Source organism: Hibiscus syriacus, unplaced genomic scaffold (assembly GCF_006381635.1).
Source record: "Hibiscus syriacus cultivar Baekdansim isolate YM2019G1 unplaced genomic scaffold, ASM638163v2 tig00111313_pilon, whole genome shotgun sequence".
Classification (NCBI taxonomy): Eukaryota; Viridiplantae; Streptophyta; class Magnoliopsida; order Malvales; family Malvaceae; genus Hibiscus; species Hibiscus syriacus.
The window spans coordinates 78,252-92,055 of record NW_024063055.1 but is presented as its reverse complement, the minus strand read 5'-3'; the positions used below and the strand labels follow the sequence as shown (position 1 = coordinate 92,055).

At 39.8% G+C, this 13,804-nt stretch overlaps 2 pseudogenes; both read left to right on the top strand.

Annotated features, from left to right (window-relative positions):
* Positions 1-6,000: 6,000 nt before the first annotated feature.
* Positions 6,001-7,394, top strand: LOC120158466 (annotated as a pseudogene).
* A 795-nt stretch (positions 7,395-8,189) lies between these two features.
* LOC120158465 lies at positions 8,190-11,337 on the top strand (annotated as a pseudogene).
* The last annotated feature ends 2,467 nt before the right edge of the window (positions 11,338-13,804 follow it).

Sequence of the window (13,804 nt, the reverse complement as noted above, 5' to 3'; positions counted from 1 at the left end):
AAGGGATCTTGAAGGCTTTGCGACCTACAAAGCCGGCGTCGATGGATGAGGAAGATTGGGAAGAATTGCAGCAGCGAGCGGCAGGAACCATACGATTATGCTTGGCGGACGAGGTCATGTATCACGTCATGCATCTATCGTCTCCAGACGAAATTTGGAGGAAGTTGGAAAGTCAGTTTATGTCCAAATCCTTAACGACAAAACTGTATCTGAAGCAGCGGCTGTATGGGCTGAAGATGCAGGACGATCACGATTTGGCGCAACACGTGAATGTCTTCAATCAAATCGTTTCTGATCTGGCTCGGCTTGATGTGAAAATTGAGGATGAAGACAGAGCGATGATTCTGTTGTGTTCGTTGCCTTCCTCTTACGAACACATGGTGACTACTCTTACATATGGGAAAGAGACTATCAACGTTGAGGAGATTACTGCAGCCTTGTTGGCTCACAACCAGCGAAAGCAGAATGCAGGGGAAAGCTCTCAAGCCGATAGCTTATATGTCAAGGGTAATCGAGATCGTGGACGGAAGCCAGAGAAGGCAGGGTCCGGGAAGCGGAATTCCAGATCCAAATCCAGGGATAAGAAGACGATTCACTGTTACAAGTGCAAGGAGGCGGGACATATGAAGCGAGACTATCCGAAGTTGAAAAAGCAGACCGATGAGAAGCGTGATGGCTCATCCAAGTCTGTGAACGTGGTCGAGGATGATACTTCTGATTGCAGTGAGGGTGATATGCTTTCTATTTCAACGACACAATTGACGGATGCTTGGATTCTTGATTCTGGATGTTCTTATCACATCACGCCAAATAGGGAATGGTTTTCGACATACATGCCGGTTAATTCTGGTTCGGTTTATTTGGGTGATGATCGATGTTGCAATATTGTTGGTATTGGTGATGTCAGAATTAAGATGCACGATGGCTCCGTTCGGACGTTGAGTGGTGTTCGACATATCCCAGACTTGAAGAAGAATTTGATTTCCTTGGGCACTTTGCACAAGAATGGTTTTATCCCTAAGGCTGACGAGGATAGGGAAACCATTCGGATTGTTAAAGGAGCATTGACTGTGATGAAAGGCAAGATGACTGCAGGGAATATCTACAGATTGTTAGGGAGTACCGTTGCAGGTGGAGTTCACTCTGTTGAGTCCTGTGATGATACGACAAAATTGTGGCATATGCGCCTTGCTCATCTTAGTGAATGTGGTATGGCAGAATTACACAAGAGAAACTTGTTGCATGGTGTCAAAAGCTGTAAGCTCGATTTTTGCAAGTATTGTGTTCTTGGTAAACAGACTAAAGTCCGTTTCAAGACTGCGAAGCACACAACTCAAGGGATTCTTGATTATGTGCATTCTGATGTATGGGGGCCTTCCACGACATCGTCTTTGGGTGGATCTAGGTACTATGTTACTTTTATTGATGATTTTTCACGGAAAGTTTGGGTGTATTTTTTGAAACAGAAATCTGAAGTTTTTGAGAAGTTCAAGTTGTGGAAAGCTGAGGTAGAAAACCAAACAGGACGAAAAAACAAGTGTTTGCGGTCTGATAATGGTACGGAGTACACAGATTCACAGTTCCTACAATTCTGTAAGGAGCATGGGATTCAGAGGCATTTTACAGTGCGCAAGACACCACAACAGAATGGTGTTGCGGAACGAATGAACAGGTCGTTGAATGAAAGAGCCAGATGTTTGCGGTTGAATGCGGGGCTTCCCAAACACTTCTGGGCTGAGGCTGTTAACATGGCGTGTTACCTTATCAACAGATCGCCAAGGGCATCGCTGGCTGGGAAAGTTGCAGAAGAGGTATGGACTGGTCATGATGTTAGTTTTGATAACTTACGGATTTTTGGTTGTCCTGCTTATGTGCATGTACCTGCTGATGAGAGATCCAAACTTGATGCAAAATCGAAGGAGTGCATTTTTCTGGGTTACAAGAAAGGTGTCAAAGGATTCAAGTTCTGGGATCCAGTTGCGAAGAAAGTTGTGATTAGTAGAGATGTCGTTTTTGATGAACAGTCTATGTTGCAGCAGAAGCAAGACACGACAGTGGTAGATTTCGAGCAGTTTCCAGTTGAGAAACCAGAAACTTCTCAACCGACTTCTGGTGGTTCCACTACGGATGATTTGCAGGATTATAGTCTCGCCAGAGACAGGGTGAGACGGACGAATATAAAGCCTCCGAACAGATTGGGTTTTGAAGACTTGGTATCTTTTGCACTTACTGTTAGCAGTGATGATCCAGTTACTTTTCATGATGCCGTTACTAGTCAGGAAAACGACAAGTGGATGGCAGCCATGGTTGAGGAGATTGAGTCTTTGAATCACAATCGCACATGGGAGTTAGTTCCCCTTCCTGAGGGTAAGAAGCCGATTGGTTGCAAATGGGTGTATAAGAAGAAACCAACAGTAACAGAAAAAGAGGGGGAGAAGTTCAAGGCTCGTTTGGTAGCGAAGGGTTTTTCACAGCAGAAAGGAGTTGATTATGATGAAATCTTTTCTCCTGTGGTCAGGCACACTTCAATCCGAGCAGTACTTGCATTGGTGGCTAGTTGGGATTTGCATTTAGAGCAGATGGATGTTAAAACTGCTTTTTTGCATGGTGATTTAGAGGAGCAGATCTACATGCGGCAACCTGAAGGTTTCACTCAACCTGGAAACGAGCATTTAGTTTGCAGATTGAAGAAATCTTTGTACGGGTTAAACAGTCTCCGAGACAGTGGTATAAACGGTTTGACTCCTATATGATCAAGATTGGCTACAACCGATGTGAGTATGATTGTTGTGTCTATGTTAAGAGCCTTGATGATGGTTCTTTTATTTTTCTATTACTGTATGTTGATGATATGTTGATTGCTGCGAAGAACATGGATGATGTTATCGGTTTGAAAACTTTATTGAGTCAGGAATTTGATATGAAAGATTTAGGTGCTGCAAAGAAAATTCTTGGAATGGAAATTTGCAGGGACAGAGACTCAAGGAAACTGCGGCTATCTCAACGGGGTTATGTTGAGAAAATGCTAGAAAGGTTTGCGATGAGCAGCGCGAAACCAGTTAGCACTCCATTGGCGAATCACTTTAAGCTCTCATCAGAACAGTGCCCTAAGACAGATAAGGAAGCTGAAAATATGGCAAAGGTTCCGTATTCTAATGCTGTTGGCTGCTTGATGTATGCGATGATATGTACTCGTCCTGATTTAGCTCATGCTGTTAGTCAAGTTTGTAAGTACATGTCTAAACCTGGTAAGCAACATTGGGATGCAGTCAAGTGGATCTTTCGGTACTTAAAGGGTACTGTGGGACATGGAATTGTTTTTGGGAGTCAGCGGGATAATCCTTTGGTTGTAGGATATGTGGATTCAGATTATGCATGTGACTTGGATAATAGAAGATCTACGACAGGGTATGTGTTTACTCTTGGTGGAGGGCCTATTTGCTGGAAGTCTACTGTTCAATCTGTCGTGGCACTATCTACAACTGAAGCTGAATACATGGCAGCGGCTGAAGCTGCAAAAGAAGCTTTATGGCTTACTGGTTTAGTGAAGGAGTTGGGTGTTCAACAAGGTGGAGTTCAGTTGCTTTGTGATAATCAAAGTGCTATTCACTTGGCTAAGAATCAGGTGTATCGTGCTAGAACTAAACATATTGATGTAAGGTTCCACAAGATCAGAGAGTTGGTTGCATCTGGAGAGGTTTTGTTTCAGAAGGTACATACTGATGAGAATGCCGCTGATATGTTCACCAAGCCAGTTACGACAGACAAGTTCAAGCATTGCTTGGACTTGTTGAATGTTTCGAGTTGTTAAAGAAGCAAGGTAACCCAACCCACATTGAAGTTTCCAAGGGGCAGGATATTCGCCAAGGTGGAGATTTGTTATGTATGGCTCATAAAAAGTCTCGTTGTGGGGTTACGAATTATGTGGGTTGGGGGTGTGGGGGCGCAGCCCCCGCGGTACGGTACAGGGTTGATTTTGTAATTATGTACCAGGGTTTTCTATTATAAATAGAGATGTAACCTAGACCTAAAATATCATTGAATAAAACTTCTAGCGCCGCCTAGGCACCGAGGACGTAAGCACATTGCCGAACCTCGTAAAATTCTCGTGTTCTTTCGTTTTCTTTACCCGTTTTCGTCAACACTATGAGTATAGGTTCTTGAATGCTTGGCTGTGGTTACGTTTTTCGGTGCTGGTAATTCGGACGAGACGGAACAAGCAATGCAGTTGTTATGGGACTTCATTCTTCCTCCTGCATGTGCCTCGAGTGTATGTAATTTTAATTTAAACCTCGATGTTTAGTCAATTAGTTGAATATGTCTTTCTTTACGATTCCTGCGATTTGCTATATCAGTTCATATATCTTGTTGTTTTCCTTCATATATCTTATCAGACGGAAAAGAAACATTCATCGGCTGTTCTGTCTGCTGCTATATCTGCCTGGTCTTTTCTCCTCACCACCATTGAGGGATGGAGACTGAGTTACAGGATTTGGAAAGGGCGAGTCTACTAATTAAACAATTTAATTTATTGTAAAACATGCTACATTCTTCTCTACTTAGTTTGATAGTTCTGGAAATCCCAATGCAGGGCAATTTCTTGCTTCTCTAACTTACTGGATAACAAGGACGAAGCGGTTTGCGCAGCGGCTCGTGAGGCCCTGGCTTTAATTTTCGAGACCAACTGTCTCGAAAAATTCTCGACAGAAACCGATGATTCCGGAAAGTTGTCTACAGTCGTAACTTCCATTGAAGACTGTCAAAATTATTGTGAGACCATAGGTGATCAGAACCTCGAGTTGTCCACATGGTCTCAGATAATACAGGTACTGATTCCTAATTTCTTTGATGATTTGTTTATCTTTGGTCATACTTTGTAAAGATGTTTAACAGCTTATCATTTGAATGCAGATGAGGTTTATAAAACGTTTTCTAGGAGAAGATGGATTTGTTCAGCATATGATGGTATACATAACAACTTTTACCCTTCTTTACCTTGAAAGTCTCTTTTATGCTAAAAAGGGAAAACTCATTCGTTTTATAAACAGAAAAATCAAAACTTTCATGACATCTTCGAGTTTAGCCCGGAAACGAGGAACACTTGCACCGATACGCTGTACGTACCCGACAGAGAAAAGGTCGGTTTTACTTGATTCATTTGAGCAGTTAATTTATAGTACTTCTTTGGCTTCAAGATTCATCATATCTATTTTCTTTGTTAATTCTATAGGTACAAGTTCGTTTTTATTGTGATTCGAATCCGATACAGGAGGATTGCTCTCTTTTACCGTTCATAAGTAAAAAGGACAAGAAAATACAGAAGGTAACTTCTTGAAATTACATTGCCCTGTACTTAATAATCACACCTATGAATGAAGACTATGGGTGAATTTTGGATTAATTTTGTGTTTGAATGTTCTTTTTTTCTTTTTACCAGAGATTGGATGTGTCTAGCAATTCACCTTTGAACAAGGCAAAGACTCTTTTATTGAAGAAGAAGCGAGCTATTCAAGAGGCAGAAAAAGATTACTTTTATCGCCGTGGATTGAACATTTAAGTGGATCGGAATATTATATTTAATACCGATAATGTTTAATTTTTTTATTTTATTTAAGAAAGTTTATTTTTTTAATTTTATTAAATAATACCTTTATTTGAATCAATTCCTTTATACTCTCGTTATCGTCCAATGAATTTGATTTCTATATTATTCAATTATTTGTTTGATTATAAATATTGTATATTTTAACATTATAATTTAGTCATTCAAGTTTAATATTATTATAAATAAATTATTTACGTTTAAAATTAAAACAAAATTAACTTAATATTTTATTATGACTAAAATATTTATAATGGCACTTTAATTAAATAATTAAATTAGTGATCAGTGATATAATTTATCCTATAATTTAATTCAAAATCGATGTAAAAAGAAAACCCAGATTTTACGCTCCATTTTTACATGCAAAATCAACTGGCTAGGGTTCTCTTCACTGAATGGCGAAATCAATGAAACTGGCGGGCTTAAAATCCGTGGAAAATGGTCACGAGTCGGTTTGGACTGCAACATGGGTTCCTGCCACCAACTCCCGCCCGCCCCTCCTCTTAACCGGATCCCTCGACGAAACCGTCAAGCCGTGGAGGCCAGACGAGCTCGAGCTTGTGCGCATCAACACCGGCCACTGCCTCGGCGTCGTTTCGGTGGCCGCCCATCCTCCCGGCGTGATTGCCGCCTCCGCCTCCCTTGACAGTTTGGTTCGTGTGTTTGACGTTGACACTAACGCCACTCTCGAAGCTCCTCCATCTGAGGTCTGGCAAATGCAATTCGATCCCAAGGTAAGCGCTTCTTTTTTTACACTCTCAAGTTAGAAACTATGTTAGCTACGGAAATTGATTAATTTATGAATTATTTGAATGTTAAATTTCAAGGCCAGTAATAAACACAGTTCAGTATTCCTTTATGGTGAATTGTATATTGTTATTGTAATAATTACCATTGGAAAATTACACTAAATGAAGTTAAGCTTGGCAATTGGCAAAGTAAACTCTTTCCCACGTGTTATTTCACTCTTCCTGATAATTTTTTTGTTAACAAAATCATCTTAAATGAGGTTGTATTTCATTCTTTTAGCGCCATAAGTTCTCTCTTTCGGTTTTTGTTGAGGAACTTACCTGGGATTCAATGATGATCTGTTACTATCTTTTCAATTTTAGTCATTGCCTTGTTTTAAATGTCATTCCTACTACTTATGATGAATAATTTCCTCGATGATAGCTTCTGACTTAGGTGCTATGGTGAATCTCTTTTACAATATAAGGGCATTTCTTTTCGAATTTGATTTGTGTTGCTTTCTAAGATTAGCTTTCAAAATTAGGGTACAAAGCTTGTTGTTGCTGGTGGAGGTAGTGCATCAATCAAGCTGTGGGACACTGCAACATGGAGGTTGGTTTCAACTTTGTCGGCGAGTCAAGCCCTCTGATAACAGCAGTAGCAAGAAGTTTGTACTATCTGTCGCATGGAGTCCAGATGGAAGACGACTTGCTTGTGGTCAATGGACGGCACGATTTCCATTTTTGATGTAGCTCGTGCCAAATTTCTACATCACCTCGAAGGCCATCACATGCCGGTTAGGTCTCTTGTGTTTTCTCCTGAACCCGATGGATGGAAGCTATACTCAGCATCTGATGATGGTCATGTGTATATCTATGATGCTGAGGAGAAAGCTATAATTGGGGTGATGTCAGGCCATTCTAGTTTGGTGTTGAGCGTTGATGTAAGTCCGGATGGAGAGGCTCTTGCAACTGGCTTAAGTGATAAAACCGTAAGACTATGGGATTTTAGGATGAGAGCAGCTATACCCAATTTCTTTGGAAAATTCATTAAATGCTAGGGACACTATTTTACCCAATTTCTGGTTTTATTTTTTTGTTGTGCTGTTGCTTTTGTGGTTTCAATGTTATTTTCCAAATACTTCAGCTCATCCATAACAGAACCAAAATCTGCCTTCACCAGCACTGGCGGATTAGCGAGCCGGAAAGCGATATCGGGGATGATCTTCAAGTGATAATCAGCCTTAGATTGTGAAAACTTCAATCCACAAGTTGTGCTAACCACGATCGCTTCATCCCCAGGGTGCAATAACCCCACTTTCCCTAAGTATGGGGACAAACAAACATCTCGGTCGAATCGGCCTGCGCCATTACATTCATTAACTCCTCCCCAGTCGCTTCTTTGGCCATCCCATTTGATTTTCCCCCTAAAGCATAAACAACACTATCTATAGAAATAGGGTCACCAATTATATGTCATTATCATGAGAGATTCATTAATCGGAAAAGACGGAGGAGAATTAGGGAAATTGGAAATAGGGTTAGGGATTTCAATTAAGGGGAGGGGTGTTGCCAGTAGTGAAGGAAGTCACGCCAACAGCACCAACAACACCTACAAGGGAATCTAACTGTTAGGATAGCTGTATTGCCAGCTGGTAAATGGGTTGTTACAATGTAAATATATAAGCAATGTACTAGGTAAGGCTTACGGTATAATTGGAATGAATGAAAACTCAGTCTTCTTGAAATCCCTTTCTCCTCTCTTTTAATCTCCCTTCCTCTATTTCCTTCGATTGTTCTTCTTCTTTCGTAAGGTCATAATAATTGGTATACAGAGAACAACTCCTGGCAAAGCAATGGCTGCATACTCAGTTTTTTCTGTGATTCAACAACAGATTGAAGACTTATCAAAGTTAGTGAAGCAAGATCAGTACTTGGAGACAAGGATTGCAATGAATAAGGATCATTTGGAGCACATTTTACAGTTGTTGACTGGTAAAGAGTGTGAGTAAAAACATGATGATTCTCAGGTGTTCGATAAATTACCAACATCAAAGATTCAAATTACTGCTTCTTCTCGTGGATCTGGAAAACATTCTCAGCTCATACCATCAACTCCAAGATGGGCTGTTGTAAATGGTGCCGGTGTCATTTTAAGTGTATGTGATGAAGAGGTTACACACTATGAGACTGCTAGTTTAACGGCTGCTGCAGTCCCTGCTCTTCTAGTTCCTCCTCCAACAACAGCCTTGGATGAGCATCCAGTTGCTGGGTTACCAACTCTTGAACCATATGCACGTTTGTTTCATCGGTACTATTATATTACAATTCCAAGTGCCACACAAAGACTTCTTCTTGGACTTTTAGAAGCACCACCATGGTGGGCTACGGATGCAATTGATGCTATCGTGCAGTTTCTGGAACTCCTTCAGGCTGCTGAAGATTATACAACTGGTATAAGGCTTTCTCGAAATTGGATGCTTTTGCATTTTTTGCGGGCAATTGGGACTGCAATGTCTATAAGAGCGGGTATTGATGCTGTTACTGTTGCAGCTTTATTTTTTCGCATACTTTCACAGCATGCATTGTTTTTTCCTCCAATAAGACAAGTTAACGGAGTAGAAGTTTAACATGATCCTTCTGGTGGTTCTATATCGTGCTTTAGAAAGCAGATTGAGGTTCTTGCGGCTGAAGCAACTATATATACTCTATTAACAGAAGCTTTTATCGTCCCAAAGCTTGTTTTAGCAGGGCAGTTGCCTGCCCAACAAAATGCTACTATTAATCTTGATCCAAGCATGAGGAACATACAAGAGCTGAAGTCATGGCCTGAGTTCCACAATGTTGTTGCTGCCGGTTTAAGACTGGCCCCACTTCAGGGAAAAGTATCTAGAACATGGATAATATATAACAAGCCCGAGGAACCTAATGCAGTTCATGCTGGAATTCTCCTTGCTCTTGGATTACACGGATTTCTACGTGTTTTACGGATTACAGACATATACCAATACTTTTCACAGGACATGAAAGCACAACTGCAGGTTTAATGTTGGGTCTGGCAACTTCTTATAGAGGGACTATGCAACCTTCAATAGCAAAGTGTCTTTATGTGCATATACCTGCTCACCATCCATCTTCCTATCCAGAGTTAGAGTTACCAACACTGCTGCAGACTGCAACACTAATGTCACTCGAGCTTCTTTTTGAAGGATCAACACACCCTCAAACAATGCAAAGATTACTGAGTGAAATAGGCCGAAGAAGTAGAGGCGACAATGTCCTTGAAAGGGAGGTTATGTTGTTTCTGCAGGCTTTTCATTGGGTCTTGTTGCATTAGGCCGAGGAGAAGACATATTGGGATTCATGAATGAACATAACCGGGGCACTGGGCAGATGATGGATGGGACCTCTGTAAATGTTGATGTCACTGCACCTGGGGCTATGATAGCTCTTGCTTTAATGTTTTTGAAGAGTGAATCAGAGGTGATTGTCTCTAGGCTCACAATCCCCCAAACACATTTCGATTTGTAATACGTATGACCTGGTTTTATAATGTTTCGTGTCATTGCTCGGAATTTGATCATGTGGGGCAGGATTCATCCCACTAAAGACTGGATTCAGTCCCAGATTCCTGAAATTATAGAAAATGGTGTCAATAGCCTTGGAAATGATACTATGGATATTGATGAAATGGATGCATAAACTACTGTACAGGCATATGTCAATATAGTAACCGGGGCATGTATTTCTCTTGGGTTGAGATTTGCTGGCACAAAGGATGAAAATGCACAGGAGTTGCTTTATGAATATGCTGTCTACTTCCTGAATGAGATCAAGCTTGTTCCCACTACAAATAGGAATACCTTTCCCAAGGGTTTATCTCAGTATGTTGACCGAAGCACATTGGAGATGTGCCTTTATCTTATTGTTCTATCATTGTCTGTGGTTATGGATGGTTCTGGACATTTACAGACCTTCAGGCTTCTAAGGCTTCTCCGCAACCGAAGCTCTGTAGACGGTTATGCCAACTATGGTATCCAGATGGTGGTGAGCTTAGCAATTGGTTTCTTGTTTCTTGGTGGAGGAACGAGGATATTTTCTACCAGCAACAGTTCCATTGCAACATTGCTTATCACTCTCTATCCAAAGTTGCCTACAGGACCCAATGACAACCGTTACCACCTTCAGGCATTCTGACATTTGTATGTCCTTGCAATGGATGCTCGTTGGCTTCAAACTATTGATATCGACACTGGCCTCCCCGTTTATGCTCCTCTTGAAGTCACAATCAGGGAAATTGAGCATTATTCTGAAACAAGTTTTTGTGAGATTACTCATTGCATTCTGTCTGAGTGTTCTATTTTGAAGACAATTCGTGTTTGTAGCCCTCGATATTGGCCTCAAGTGATTGAGCTTGTTCCTGAAAATGAGCCTTAGTGGAGTCTGGGTGACAGGAATGACCCATTTCACTCTGGTATTCTCCATGTCAAACGAAAGGTTGAATCGTGTTCATATGTGGATGATCCCCTAGGGTGTCAGTCACTGCTTTCACGAGCAATGCACAAGGTCTTTGATTCGACAAGTCTAAGAGCAGTCAATGATGGACCTACTGTTGTTACTGTTGATCAACTTGTCAACACTTTCTCTTCTGATCCAAGTTTAATTGTTTTTGCACAACTCTTCTATGACCTTTCCTGGAATAGCAAATCTGATGTTGACTTCCAGGTGTTTTGCTTACAAGTATTATTTGAGTGTATAAGCAAGGATAGACCAGCTCTTCTGCAGGTCTATTTATCCTTGTACACCACCATTGGCACATTGGCAGAGCAAGTCTCCAGCAGTGATATTCTTGTTGGCTACTCATTATCTCTCTCTAGTTTAAAGTGTGCACTGTCCTATAATGAGGCTGTCTTGACTGGAAGGTTGACCACTTCAAATGGCAGCATTGTTCAGTCTGTGTTTCTAGGATCATTTCAAGGGAAGGGGAAAATCATAACTATATGAGAAGTCAACAAAGAAAGCAGCAGGAATCAGTTACTTAAACAACAACTTTTGAATCTAAAAATTTTTCAGAAGACTCAAGCAAGGTTGAAATTTTTTGCTAAAATAAAATTGACAGACAGGGGTATAAAGGCAGAGGACAAAATTTACCTGAAGTTTCGATCTTACCATCAAACCTCACTTGCTCTTCGAAAAGGATTAAGGCTAGCAGCAAGGGTCTATGGTACCTACATTGTTTTACAACATGGGGTAAACTATATTGAGCTTAAGGCATAATTATTAGGATTTGATCCTTGGGGACAAGGATCCTTTCATGGAAGGGGTATTGTCATGATCATGAGAGATTTATTAATCGGAGAAGATGGAGGAGAATTAGGGAAATTGGAAATAGGGTTAGGGATTTCAATTAAGGGGAGGGGTGTTGCCATCAGTGAAGGAAGTCACGCCAACAACACCAACAACACCTGCAAGGGAATCTAACTGTTAGGACAGCTGTATTGCCAGCTGGTAAATGGGTTGTTACAATGTAAATATATAAGCAATGTACTAGGTAAGGCTTACGGTATGATTGGAATGAATGAAAACTCAGTCTTCTTAAAATCCCTTTCTCCTCTCCTTTAATCTCCCTTCCTCTATTTCCTTCGATTGTTCTTCTTCTTTCGTAGGGTCATAACATTATAATATCCCAGGCAAATGCCTTGACTGCCTTAAACCGAGTCCACTCAGATTCATAATACAAATAAAAAGTATTATAATTGGCTGCTTGGGAACAAACCAATCTAACCCTTCGTAAAATGCATAAATATTCCCCAGGAACAGTAACCCAGTCTGGGACTTTCCAATCAAACTGCCGCAAAATCTCAAAAGCAGCTGTTTTTGACCTCCGAGTCTCAAACTGTTCAATAAATTGGCAAGTTATATTGGTAACTCCGAGATAACTTTCCGGATTTGCTTCATGCAACCGTCGAAATTGGTGTTGATGCTCAGAACGAACGCGCCATCATCAATCGGTTTAACTAATTGCCAATGGTCTTCTTTCTTTTGTATTGTCTTTTTTACCATTTTGACTTTATTTGTGCTTTTCGTTGATATGCTTTTTAAGACTACAGCTAACCGTATCCTTGTAGCTTTTTAGACAATATAATCTTTTTTTATGGTATCAATTTATCGTGGTATAATATTATTAACATAAATAATATTAAATAAATTGTTCTAATATTTTAAAATAATAATATTCACTTTTATATAATAAATAATAATATTTATTTTATTTAATATTTAAAATAAATATTTTTAAAAAAATTATCAACTAGTAGAAAATAATTTAAACAGCATCCTCTAAATACCATAAAAAGATTTTCAGAAATTGTTTTTTAGGAAGAGCCTGTTTGTTTTTTGATAATTGATTTTTCAAAAAATATTTTATATATTTTTTAGTATTTCGTTGGAAGAAAACAAATTATCAATACAACTTATTTTAAGAATCTATTTTACTTATCAATACAATCGGACTTAAAATTTAAATACCAACCTCAACTGTTTCTATACTGGGAATTTGGGCAGGTTACTTGTCTGTCAATTGGCATGAGCGTAACAATAATCCATTGCCTAACCTTGCCACTTTACCCACAGTATACCAGTCTCCTCCTTTTCTTCCCATTTATGTAAAATAAACAGATTTAATAGTTCCTTGGCAATAACTACAAAACTCTGAACCTCGTACAACGGGAAACTAGGAGACGTCAAAAACTCTTTTCGGCTTACTTGAAGGAAGCCTCGCTCTCGTTATTAGATTTTTTAACATGATTTCTTTATTCGTATTATCATTAAATTTATTGTTGTATCGAAATTTCATCTTTTGTCTTATAATGATTTTACCTATAAATGAACGAATCTATTTGATGAAAAAGGAAACCCGGCTATAATCTCGTATATACACAAGAAGTGAATAACCCCTTGAATAGAGAGTGATTATGGAGACGATATGGAAATCAAAATCCGGCAGATACTCATGTTTGCCCTAATCCTACTATTTTCCATTGTAACTTTGGTTTACTTCACAAGTCTAAAACAGGACCTGATTTCAGAGTTATGGGCCGTGTCAACCAAGTTGGAGCCCCTTGACCGAGTTGTCCAAGTCCCTCCCAAGGTTTTTCGGCGTTCCAGATTCATCTGTGCAATTGGATTTTGCAAATTCTCATTATATTGAGAGATATGACAAATGGTATGACACCATTCCAAGTTATGACACTCAACAACAACAACTACGACAATTGGAGTATTAAAATGAAGACACTTATTGGATCACAAGATGTGTGAGATATCATAGAGAAAAGCTATAACGAGCCTACGGATAATGATGTTTTTGCTACTCTTACACCAGATCAAAAGATAACTTTGAAGGATTCAAGAAAAAGAGACAAGAAGGCTCTCTACCTCATCTATCAAGTATTAGATGATGACGGTTTTG